Genomic DNA, 13,816 nt, shown 5'->3' with positions numbered 1-13,816 from the left:
AGACGCAGACAGGGGGAGTGAGAAAGGGATAGTCAAACCATGGGGAAATCCTGCAAGCAGCAGCACAAATAAAATCAGACTGGCTTTTCTTAAGACATATATATGCACACATATTTCCTCCCTCTTTGATAAGGACGTATAAAAGTAGCATTCCTGCTGTGCAGCCGAAGAAGATTATAAATATGCAGGCTGGTGGTTGCAGTGTTTAGAGGATGCTGGGCTCCCCCCTTGCTCTGTGCTGGGGAGGAGCATGGTAGGCTGCTGGGTAGAAGCAGAAGCAGCAGCTGCTTCACGTGTATGCCTGGCAGTGGCTGCTGGAGCTGCTCCCAGCCTGGACAACTACTCTCAGCTGTACTGCTACATCCATCTCTCAGCTCCTTCTATGACCTAGGGGAGATAGGTCTGTACAAGGGAGGTGTGTTTGTCCCCAGGCTTGAAGAAACAACTCCCATACAGGACCAAAAAACAAGTGTGGACTAGCTACTGGCTTAACTGCTACAGGATAGGTGGCTGCTGGAACTGAGCACAAGTTGCACCCCTTCAATTCATCCCCTTGTTTATACTGATTTGCATTCAGCATAAAAAAAAACTTGCATGATGTTTGGATCCCCTAAGAGAGAACTGTTAGGATATGAGAAGGTAAGTGGCGTATTTACTTTTGCAAGTGCACATTGTTTACATCTGCAACATTGTATCACATGTGGAGTGTAATCATTCTTAGATAACATTGTGGCTGCAGTGTATGGATACAGTATAGGTGGGTCATTTCTACATCTGTTAGCAGACACTTCCTACATCCCTCTGGAAGTTCAAGAGTCTGCATTCAGGGGTGGATTGTAGGGACAGATGGTGCCATTGATCTTCCTGACCTTTCCAAACCAAAGGACAGGAATGATGTCAACTGATCCAAACCGCTTGATAAAAAGAAAGGAGAGGGATCCATATGTTTGGGAATTCTTACAAAACAGGAGAAACCTGTAGCCTCTCCATGTTGGCTGCAGCTTCCAGCAACTCTGAAAAGGGTACCAAACAACCTGCTGTAGCAACTCAGTGCAGCACATGGAGCTTAACCCAAGTGAGGAACGAGCATACATTTTCTTCTAGAAAACTCAAATCAGACACATTTTCATCAGATTCTTAGCAAATAAATGGCTTTTTTCACCTTTTTACTATATCTGAATGAATAGTTTAAAATGGTTTTAATCATTGATTCTGTAAGTTGTGAATCAGCCCAATGTGGTGCAAATCATAAAGCAGGTGAACTCATTGGACCCTCGCATGTGCCAACCTAAAAAAAAAAAACAGCATAAAAAGCTTTGATATTATGCATCTACAACCTATGCAAACATAAGCATGCTTTGTGTACTAGCAGCCAAGAAGAGGTTAACATATCTGTTAACTGGCTTTCTAGTCAATATGAGACTGTAAGGAGTGGATGTCAGCATGTGATCATCCCGACCTTAACCCTGCTGGGAAGAGATGTGTCAATATCACCACAGCTGCTGCTTTCTTGCCAGAAAGTTCATTTCCTTCTATGTAGGACAAAGGGGGATTTTATTGTGAAAGCAGCCCTGACATCGCTGCTTGATTTCTGTTAATTGCAGTAAAACTGCGCTGATTTCGAAAGAACTAGTATATTTTGTCAACACAGCACTAGTAGGATGATTGGTGCAGGAGAGGGAAGTCTTACTTGTTTTTGTTCCGGAACAAGGGAACAAATCAATCAGTTGGGAGCACATGCAGTGTTAATACAACCAGACTTAACCTGGCAGCTTTATTACAAATGGGATGTATACAGCTATACCATTAGGCAGGTCACATGTACATGACAACAATCAGCACGCCTCTGTGTATCATTACATGTAATACTGTACCACTTAGCACTTGATCTAGGGTAAGCCATGCTCTGAAGTCTACTACTCTATAGTCTGAGCTTCTTAAGAGGTCCCAGACATACACCATAAAAGTGAAGCTTGAAATAAAAACTTCCATTAGCTTACCTATCTCCCTCAAAGGTCACTCTAGGCCCTTTCACACATAATATATCTAAATCTGCTGTCTGCTTTCTTCCTTCTTGCACTTGACCTTAAAACATTTCTTTGGCTTCCTTACATCTAGAGTAGCATTCGTGGCCAGTGCCCATTGTAATCTCTATAGCAGCATCTTTGTAAAGCTGGGTTTCTGTTCTGACTTGTGCATGGAGCATATGTTAGAGATTTGGAAGCAGTGAAAGAATTCAGTGGGTGGTCTTTATTCTTGGCATGGGAATATGGTTGTACTTGTACTTGGTGTGTTCTCTCCTAAATTTGCAAGTCTAGAAAACTTTCAAAAAACGCTGCTGCCTGTTGTCAGGCATCAGTAAAGCAGTCGATTGCAACAAGAACACAACAGAAGCAGTTCAGATATAGGGTTAATGATAATTAAGAACAGTCTATTGATGATCCAATTATCATTTTCTAATGCAGAATTTAATGGTTATGTCAGCGACTTCCTGTATTTCTTATTTTTATCTCTGGCGTCCTCTGAAACCCTCCATGTGTCTTAATAACCAGTAGCAGTTCAGAAGTTTGTAGCATAGCAGTCGTGCTTTGCTGCTTAGACTTTGAAAGTACTGTTTGCAGATTTTGGTGTAGCTTTTGACTATGGAAGTGAATAGTTGAAGTGTTTAATCATAGAAACTCCTTTATTTGAACATGGTGACCCCTATTCTTAGTACTATGCAAACGGCGTCGCATTATTAACCTCTGCCAGGCCTTAGTAATTGTTTTCTTGATTTTTAGATTTAATGCTACATTTATGTTTTTTTTTCTTCATTTATAGCATATTTATAAGTTTAGTCATTCAATTCACCATGATCTGTTATAATAAATTTATTTTGTAGCTTTAATATTTGGATTAGTATCAAGGGCTGTATTGAACGCAGCTATACAGTATCTTGTGTACAGCTCTGTCATGTAATGTGCAGGACTTTATACCGTGCATCATGCATTAAACTTAGCCTAAGGAGCAAACAATACAATTGATGAAATAGCAATTAATACTTGAACACGCTTTTTTCATAGATGTGTATGATGACATTAGATTATATCAGGTACATTAGATTATATAGCCATCTAAATCTATCTATCTATCTATCTATCTATCTATCTATCTATCTATCTATCTATCTATCTATCTATCTATCTATCTATCTATCTATTTATCTATCTATCTCTCTATCTATCTCATATCTATCTATCTCATATCTATCTATCTCATATCTATCTATCTATTTTTTATCTTTCTGTCTGTCCGGAAAAAGTCTTATCATTGTGTTTTTTTTTTGGTTAGGTTTCACTTATATCATCAGGAAAGGGAAACTTTGCCTAACAAGTCTAATCCATTTAGCCAGTTGAGGCTAGTACTTCTGTTAAGCCCCACTGAGCGACAGTAATTATATTTCATAGTAATAACTTAGGAGGTATCATACAGAGAACAAGAGTCAAGCTCACATTGTAAGTCATAATAAAACATATTCATTTGAAAGGGAGGGAAATAGTACAGCTCTGCTACACATTATTCGATGGGAACTCAGGCTTTTTTTTTATTCTAAAAGCCAGATATACTGTATGCACATCACTGATTGTAGAACAGATACTTCTGTAGAGTGATCCCAGAGAGTTTCATTCTGTTATCACATAATACAAAACACATAATACACACACCGACTGTCCTTAGAACCAAAATAATACTTTTTTCTAACTATTATGACAAAATAATACTTGCCTTATCTTGATAGTAAAAAAAGCTGGTTTTTTTCTTGCGCCACACCTTAGTCTATGATACTGCAAAAAATAGATATATATCCAAAACGTTCAATATACAGTAAGCAAATTTCGATATGTATTAATAGCCTCATTTATGCATTTTTTTTAAGTTGTTTTTTTTTTTCACTTGGGGGTGTGCACGATGATCGTCATGTTGGGTGTGAACTACGAGTAGTGTTTTTTACTGCTTATAAAGCAGTGCTATAATATAACACCTCCAAATGTTCACAGAAGAACGAAGGAAGTTGTTATTGTGTGAGCTCACAAGTTATGTAAGTTCTATAGATCACTTGTTTCAAGCAGCACCCAGTGATATAGGAACAAATTACAATGAACACCGAGGCGCTTTTAAACTCCCCCTATATAAAACCATATTAGCCAGGCACTGAGAAAACATTGATTAATTGGTACCCCTTATAAAGTCTGATTTATTTCGTCTTATTTCATAGCAGGCATTATGAAGCTCTCCTTACAATTGAGATTAATGCATCAGAGCATATAAGTGGTTTGGAGGGCTGCATACATTTCCAGTGCCTTTGTAATCAATTTTAGATACAAGCATTCCACAATGGATCAGGCTGCATCCAAACCTGCCTTATTATAGAGAATTAACTCGCTTTGTGATTGATAGCAATATTTCTCAATCTTGAAAACACCATTTGTTTCCGAATAAGTGTTATGGCTTCTCAGCCTCCGTGTGGAAACTCCAGACTCTAATTGCATTTATAGGAGGCCTTGATTTGTCACACATAGAAGGTATCCTGAGAACCGCAATGTCTCATTTTTTTTTTCTGTTTTCCTCTGAAAAGTGTATAGATATATTATTGATGATTATAGCCTTAACCTTTTTGAAAGGGAAGCCAAATGTAGTCATAAGTATTGCTAGGATACATTTCCCTGTGACTTAGCTTCATTTCAGATTCGCTGTAAACCGCCCAAGATATGGTGATATTTCAAGCAATGTGTAGAAAGTTGAAGAAGATATTTCTATAGGCACTGATACCCGCCAGTCTAGCAAGCTGGCGCTTTCATCTTCTGTTTCATTGTTTGTTGCCCTTACGATTGCACTTCCTAATTGGATAGGACGCCATTATAGATGATTGTACATATGAGAAGCAAATGATAAGTATTTACACGTAAATAGCTATACAATAATGAATCTAGACCCTTTCTTTGATAACACTTTGGCTGTTGCCTCCGAGCATAGATGCTGTACATGAAATCAAGAGTCTGATCTTGGCTGTTTTGCAGTGTAACCTTAAAAGCAGTATAAGACTATCTTGATATGATGCCCCATTTCTCTGCTTCATGAAAGTGTTTTGTTGTAAGGCGGCTGTTATATTAAATGTGAAGCACTGTCAGAAAGCTCGTAACTGTATGAATATATAAAACCTCCCACCCCCTAGCAATAGGCATTAATGTGCTGCTATTCTCCAAATCCAGTATGCATAAGCAATTTCACATTGTTAAGAAAGTCATTCATTCTTCTAATCTTACATTTCGTCTTATTAGGTTGGAGCTGAGACACAAATTTTTTATAAAATTAGTATTTTTTTATATAGTTTCCCACTTGACGGCAAACTGTTGTCAAAAGGAAATCTGTCATTTAGAAATAAAGTTTAACATTCGGCGAGTTTTCCATTGATCCTTCTATGTTAAATTGTTCTACCAGACCTATAGATGAGGATATTACTCATCAACTTAATGTATTTGCATTCGCATTGTATATAAGTGGATGGCACACTTATGGGCCATTTCTATACCCACATAGTGCACGTTAATTAACGTAAAGCACATCCTCCAAGCATTCTGTTTTGCAACTCTGAATCTACTCTCCATTGAAGATGGTATTGTTTGTTTAACTGATATAGCTATGGCAGAGCTGAAATTTTCATTGACCTGTTTTCGTTGACCATTGTTACCCACTGGGTTATGCTAAGATGATTTTGAGCTCCGGATGCCCTATATAAAACCATTGAAGACACATTATAATGTGTAAGTTGTGCCAAACTACAAACACAGCACTGCTACATCTGTATAAAAAGTACTGTCTTGGGGTTGATGCCAAAGAGTTTTTATGGGTCATTTACTTTATTTTGAATGACAGCATAAGACTTTTTTTTCTAGCCTTTGAAAAAAATATATATCTTTAATTCGAATGTCTGAAACTATTATTCATACTAGAGGTCAATGAATCGCTTTGGCTGCAGCAGAAAGTTTAGCTATTTAGTTTTGCTTGCTTTCTATCATATAACAGAATAAAAGCCAGAACAATGATTTGATAAATCATAAACTCTACATTTAGTTACCATCAATCACATTGCTTTACTTTACTGCAAATGCAAACAGCCATCATTAAAGCTTACCAAGAGTTTCCTAATAGAGATAGGCTCATCGTGTTCTGGAACTGAATGCCATCTCCCACTTGGGCTGCCCTTTATATAAGAACAATCCAATGCCATTTTGCGCTTTCAATTTTTATTTCAATAAGTCACTGTCCGACATGAAATATAGTTTGCTTTTTAGTGTCTTTTTTTCGGAAATGAGAGATATCACTCTTCGCCAATGCTTCTCAAGCAACACTGTAATAAAAGGAGTCTGGTATTACAGTCTGTGTAGAACATACAATAGTATCACACTTTCTTTGTAATGTGTGAGTGGATACATGCACATGTATGTATGCATTTGTATATACGGTGTGTGTGAATGTGTAGAAGGGAAGGAGCCAATAGCCTTTCATTTCTTCTTAGAGGCGTCTGTTGTGGCATATGAATAGGACAGAGACTGTTCTTTTGTTAATAAGTGCAGAATGACATCTAACACCACAATTGGAAAAAGTACCAACATTTCAATTAAAATAAAAAGACCAGCTCTTACCACTATGCTGCCCAAGCTCCAATTTATGCTATTAAATTATGGCCATTTGATCTTCTTCATTAATACATGGCTATTATTGGCTTCTCTTTGTAAGCCTTCATCAGCATGTGAACATCAGTGTTTATAGTGCATATTACGTAGCCATTGTGTATTTTACTAATTTAATAGCACAAAAATACATCTGTAGGGTCATCGTCATCTAAGGACTTGTAGTCATTCTGCTACTGAAGTGAAAAGTGTTGGATATAATCCCTTAAAGCCTTTAATAAAAAACAAACAGATGAGTCTAAGACAAGCCAACATGTTACTATACCAATAGTTATCTTACTGCCTAGTATCCCTTTTGAATACCTGTCTATGTCTTACTTCGTATCTATCTGTCTGTCTATCCATCAGTCTATCATCTCTCCATCGCTTTGTATATATTGTTTATCATTTCTGATGAACATTTTTAACAATCTTAAAAAAAGTACTGAAATCATCAAGGCTTCCACAAAAAAAAATGTTCAACTTTTAGTAGATTGTATTTCCTTGTGTTCACCATAGAGGACACGTACGGTATATTATTCCCACATCCCGCATGTGATACTCTTGGTGTGGAATTCTGTAGACCATTATGTGGGAGTCATAATGTAATTTTGAAGACCATTAAAGACCCGTCGTTAATATATTATGTATTTTGAGGCTCAATCTTTACAGTCTGGTGACAATTCTAACATCTCTGTATTCTAAGTATTCTCTTCAATGTCCTGCGCTATCGCATTAGTCATTATACAATCGATAAAGTCATTGTATTCTTTCCTATCACTAGCTAATTTGAATCCTCACCCTTTTCCGAAGCGGAGTTCCGAATTCAAAATTCAGCCTTTATGATATTTAGAGCAACCGATCAGAGTTGATGCGTTTATTAATAAAAAAGACATAAATATAGTCATAAATAATGTGCTATTTCTTGATATACACATAGACCTACCAATACATTATTTTTCATTGGAGAATGTGCGATTTTTTTGCATTTTGCATCCTAATAAAAATAAAAAATAAAAAGAATTTGAAAATGTCAATTATTGCACCACGGTTATAGAATTCTGTTATATTTCAACTTTGTGTGAATTTCTGAATACTCCAATCTAAATATAAAAAATATAAATGGTACTCTTCAATCCCATTGATGGCTGTACAGTGGATTAACAGATTTATTTTCAAGTCTATTCTAAGTTAGTAGAAGACTGAAAAGACCAAGATATATAAAAAAAACCCTGCAGTTGTAGAGCTCACAGTTTGCTGCCCTGTGTTCCTGCCCTGTTTTTTACCCAAGCTACCTTTCCAACTGTGAAAGAGTTAAGTGGCGTTTTCCTTTCTCATATGCTTGGCAGCACATCACCTATGTTTTTTCCCCTCCTGAGCATCTTGTTTCAGTACCCCCTGAGTATCTCTGTAGTGTGCCCGAACCATCCTTCTCCACTGCTTCCTTTATTCCTGAACGAAAGCACAGCAATAGCAGAAGAGACAAGGCTGGCAGGTGCTCTGCGACTTTCCTATGGTATGCCTATTTCTAACTTTTCTTGTGTCCTCCTATTGAATATATAACATAATCCGCTGCTGGTCTTATCATTTATCTTATCAAACGCTTGCTTTGCACGATCAATTATGTGTTTGTATAGTGTTACTCTATTAACACAATTCTGTAAATGGCTTGGGAACTTAAGCCTTTAAGTGCTAAGGGAACCTTCAACAGATTGGTTTGGAGTACAGGAGTCGTAAATAGGTTGAAGCATGAATTAAAAGTGCACTGTGTGCTATATGGCTATATGGACAGATACATGCTTGTTTATATATATATATATATATATATATATATATTATATATATATTTATATATTTGCATGTATATATATATATGTGTGTATGTATATATATGTGTATGTATATATGTGTGTGTTTGTATATATATATATATGTATATATATATATATATATATATATATATATATATATATATATATATATATACCATTTTTTGATATGTAGGTACATATTCTGAGTGCTATACATAATGTATTACAGATTCTTGCTCAATCCTAAATGTATTCCTATTAAATAAAGGCTGTGTAACTGCATATTCAGCAACTAGTGAAGCAGAACTGTGCAGCAGTAGCATTGCCCCTCTTAGAGAGGGAAATGAAAAAGACAGGCACATTGACTGCCTTTAAAGGGAACCCTACACAGCACAGTGTGAACAAGACATTATTCTTGGAGGCGAGAAATCCTGAATGGATGCGAATCTCATAAATCTGTCCAGGCTTTTGTGAGTTTTCCTGGCCCTGATTTCAAGGAGGGTGAAAAAGTTAAAGAATTGGCATTTGGCCGTCATTCTTAGGATGCAGATTTTTCATTCTAAATAACTCTCTTCATGTCCATTTCTAAAGTAGAGTCTTATTCAAGTCAGACTTTGAATGTAAAGCTGCCATATGACCTACTGGTCAATGGATAGAGGACATTTCACATATCAGATTGGTAACGTCTTCATTTTTTAAGGAGTGATTTCTGTAATGTTTTGAAGCTGATGCATTTATATAAGATAAGGCCTGTAAATATTTTGATACACTATGTAGGATAGCTGGATGGGAAAAAGGCTGAGCTTGCCATTTGGAATCTGTAGTTTTTCATAGGACTGCATGTAAAGCTATTGAGTTTTCAAAGTGCTCAAGAATTAATTAATTGACAAATTCAGCTCAACTGCATCACATGCGTATGAAAAAAGAAAAGTTTAAGCTGTTTGAGCAGTTTTGTTGAGACAATTTATTCCACTTTTCCCATGAGACAGAGATACTTAGTCCTAAAATTGCATGCTACTCTCTTCATTTTAAATGTTTCAATAAAGCCAGGTCATGCAGCAGTAGGATTAGATAAATCTGAATTCCCTCTTAAAAACCCAGTGAAGCTTCCATTTCCCAACCTACACTAAAAAAGAGGAGTGTTTAATTATCTCCACTTCAAACGTGTATTCTGCACAGCTGGATATAAGAGTCTGTTCTAGATTTCAAAAGAACAGGCATTTATTGAACAGTTTGAGTCAACCGGCTATACTTTCTGCCGTTCCCTGTGTATAGGTATTCACAATAGAGATACTGCACCCCTCACTGGGCAGTCTCTTGTGCTGCACATTAGAGGTACTGCAGATAGAAGTAGGTTAAGTCAGACTATTATACACCTGATCCCATACTGAAACAGTATTATCATCTCTGCTCCTTCATCCACCATCTCATTGCAGTCAATGCAAACAATTACTAGTTTACTCTCCAATGTAATCATAGTTTTACATAGCAGATGTAATGTTCCTACAGCCTATATATCCAAATATATGGTACAACAGATTTAATAGCACACTGGTGTGAAGAATAAGGCAAATGCTTTGCTGTTAAATGGTAGAGTGTATGGGTTTAATGCTATCAACATCCGAATGTGTTTTAAATGGGGGTAACCATTGTATGGTAATATAGCATGGTACTAAAAAAAATAGTCCTGCCTTAATAATGAAAAAAATCCCATACTAAATGTACATATATCTTCTTGCTTATTGGTTACACTCGTTTTTATTTTAAGCTTTACCAAGTATAGAATGAAGTAATTGTATAGAATTAAAGCCTGTAGGATAACATTGATGTCATAATTGACCATTTCAGTGATCGCCCTTGACATCTATGATTTATTATTGTGGTTACATGGTTGTCCTTTTAACATGTGCCAAAGAAGGCACACATCAATAATTCCTTATTTTGTTCTCGTCCTCATTTTGCCTTCTGTGCAACATTCTAGTTTTTCTGTTGCTGAAAAGCATTGATGTGTTTTCTAAGACCTCTTGGTTTTGTCTGTGAAAGCAAAACAGTCAATACATGTGCAGCTCAATAACATTTAAAATGACTATAAAGGGTAATTTTCCTAGGCAGAATCTTTGCTGTGATGAGTTAAGTGCGCATACCAGCTCAGAAAAACAAACTACAAGTTCTTTTTTTGGGGGGGAATTCTACTTTTAATTTACATACTTGTGCTCATTAAGTATATATATATATATATATATATATATATATATATATATATATGTGTGAGTCATATATATATATAAATATATATATATGTGTGTGTGTCATATATATTAAGTATATATATATATATATATATATATATATATATATTATAGATAGATGATTATTTTATACGCACACAGATATTGTAGAATATCCCTCCGCTCTTAACTTAAACCTAGTCTAAAAATATTTACATAACTATTTTCTAAATATATGAAGGAAATTGTAATTATTAAGATATTTCCTAAATTAAGTTAGAAAAAAATGTTAATTTGTTACACGGCCCTTTCAAGACATTATGACTAAATTAGGAATCCAGCAATAAAATATTACTTTAATACTTTCCTATTGATTACGTTCTCTGTTACTTTTAGCTTTTTTGGATACATAATAGCAATAACATCCCTTTGAAGTTTTTGTTCCCTCTATTAATATAAGCACTATGGATTACAACATCGAATATGTAGAACACTTCTTGGCATATGTAGATTAGTTGTCAGCATGCGCTACAAGGTTATAGATGGTCTGGCTTTGCCCCTGTCTTGCTCAAGTGCAACAAAAAGTTGCAGTGCTTTCAATGGTAAGTCAATTTGTCCATGCTGCATACTTAGAAGAAATCGCATGTTTTTAGGAGAAATGGTAGTAATGACTATATCAGCAAAATAAATTGCTCAATCTGATGCATATAATATTACCATCATATAATATTACCTATATTATATGATGGTAATATTATATGCATCAGATTGAGCAATATTATATTACATATATCACCATCATATAATATTACCATAAGATCTGCAGAACAATTATTAGGCCTGCAATAGAAAATGGGCTGTCACATGGCCAATTAGAAATTTTTTCAGGCTAGACTTGACATTTGGAATTTTCTGAAGACTATACATAATATTTATACTCATAACGTATACATATTCCATAGCACTTTGCATCACTTGATATTATGGGTTCTGTCCCAATTTGGGCTCAATTTTTAAATTCACCTATGTTTTAAACATATGGAGAATATATAAGCCCCATGCAGATGTTGGATTTGAACCTTAGACCCGAGTGCTGCAAGGCACCAGTGTTAACCACTGAGCCACCATGCTGCTCTATGCCCCAATGTCAGGCATGGGAGACGAGTTCTCAGAAGCACTGGAGCAAAAGACCAACAGCATACAGGAGGGCAGATATAAGCTGTCAATCATTAGGATAGATAAAAACTCTGAATCACCAGACAATGGCAAATATCAAACTCTTGAGTTGCAGAAAGACAACATTTAAAATGACAGGTACGCCCCAACACAGATAACTTTAATTTTTTTAAGTGGTGTCAGTTTTTGGGTATTTCTATTGGTTTCCTAGTCAGACATGAAGAATAGTTCAGATCAGGCCTTTACATATTTGTATTTAGATGATTCAAGTTTAGGTAGAAATCAAGGAGATTTTCCTTAAAAAGAGCATTAATGTTATTTTGTTTTCTCTGGACAAATTTGTCCAATTATAAAGGCTTTCATTTTGATAGTAACTTAAATTTATTACTTGATTCATAATGTGCACAAACTTTCCTTTGATGTGTCCTACATACATTGAACAGTGATTTCTTCAAAGCCTTCGCTTCAGCACCCTCCTGACATAGTCGTAGCAATAAACAAATATACTTGTGTGCTCCATGCTGTGCTTCATTGAAACAGAAGCCACCTTTCTTCTCTCCCTATCTGCTTTTCATTATTTCGTCCACCTATTAGTAAGCATTGACTCGTTCTTAGACATTATGAGAATTGAATATAATCAGTTATTTCTTATGCTTTTGGTCAAGGCCTATGTTAGACATTGATAACTATATATATTGGGTATACAACAAAATGATTGATTATTTTAAATAGTTTTTTCCTATAGTGCCCACATAGGATGCCTGTTTACAGCAAATATCCATTAACACCATTGGAATATGCTACTATTTTTTCTTGAGGATTCCCTATGTAAAAAAAAAACTGTCACCAAAAAAAACAGAGGAGCAAGGAGGTTCATAAGAGTCTATGGGCGCTGTATTATAGATCTGTACAACACCGATCCATAGTAAGGTCAAGTGCATTAGTTCTAACACAAAGCTCAATATCCAGCTTATATATGTTTTAAATGGAAAAGGCTCTAATATTTAGAAATATGGTAAAAAAAAACTAGAAGCTGTGTGATATCAAGAACAAACAGACATGTACAAAAATCTAAGAGTCTGGTACAAGCCAAGAAGGAAGGCTGAGAGCCGGGGTGATGAACTATGACGATAACTTTATTTTCTGAACTTGCTGGTTTAGACAATAAAGTTATCATCACTGATGGCCTTAATACTTTCTTCTGCTGGCCACCAATGGTACCACTGATCTGTTTGTACTGATCCGTTCGGATTTGGGGATTCTTTGATCATCTTTCTGGATTCACTATCCAGCTGTCAGAAGAAGAGGCATGCTGCCTCAAAACATGTCGCTTGCTGGTTTAGAAAATAAAGTTATCATCACAGTTCATCACCTCAGCTCTCAGCCTTTCTCCTCGACTTGTGCCAGATTCTTAGTTTTTCCACACGTCTGTTCATGCATACTGATACTATATTGCCTTAAGGATTACCATTATCACTAAGGCGGCTGCACCCTTTCCACACTACCTTTAGTGTGACATTGCATGTCTGTGTCTTCCTCTCGGCTTTTCACACAATGCTGTTTCTGATATCAAACACACACAGTATTTAAGATCAGGGGCATTAGTATAGGAAATGCAGAGTCCAGGCTCTGAAGGTTGAGGAGGCCTGCGTGAGAAGACTAGTGCTATTTATCTGGGTCAGAAACACTATCTTTTTTCCTTAGGGAGAGCACCTAGATGATGAGTGAGTGAGCTTAAAAGACCATTTATGCTCCTCTGGGTAATATGCAAATAAGGGAGATGGAACAATACCTCCACAGTGCCACCTATTTATTTATTATATGTGATACCTGGGAGGCCCTCATTAGAAAAAAAGAAATAAATAAAAATATCTATCATCTATATATATAT

General features: G+C 36.0%; 1 protein-coding gene across 1 annotated transcript in view; it reads left to right on the top strand.

Annotated features, from left to right (window-relative positions):
* The first annotated feature begins 370 nt into the window (after nucleotides 1-370).
* The window catches only part of LOC136573254 (teneurin-3-like), a 447,176-nt gene continuing 433,730 nt past the window's right edge, over nucleotides 371-13,816 (top strand). Inside the window, exon 1 of the mRNA XM_066574553.1 lies at nucleotides 371-639. The gene's annotated coding sequence lies outside the window, so the exon portion shown is untranslated. The remainder of the gene's footprint in view (nucleotides 640-13,816) is intronic.

The sequence above is a fragment of the Eleutherodactylus coqui genome, chromosome 7 (assembly GCF_035609145.1).
Source record: "Eleutherodactylus coqui strain aEleCoq1 chromosome 7, aEleCoq1.hap1, whole genome shotgun sequence".
NCBI classification, from domain to species: Eukaryota; Metazoa; Chordata; class Amphibia; order Anura; family Eleutherodactylidae; genus Eleutherodactylus; species Eleutherodactylus coqui.
Note: the sequence above shows the minus strand (reverse complement) of the source record. Positions and strands in the feature narration are given on the sequence as shown.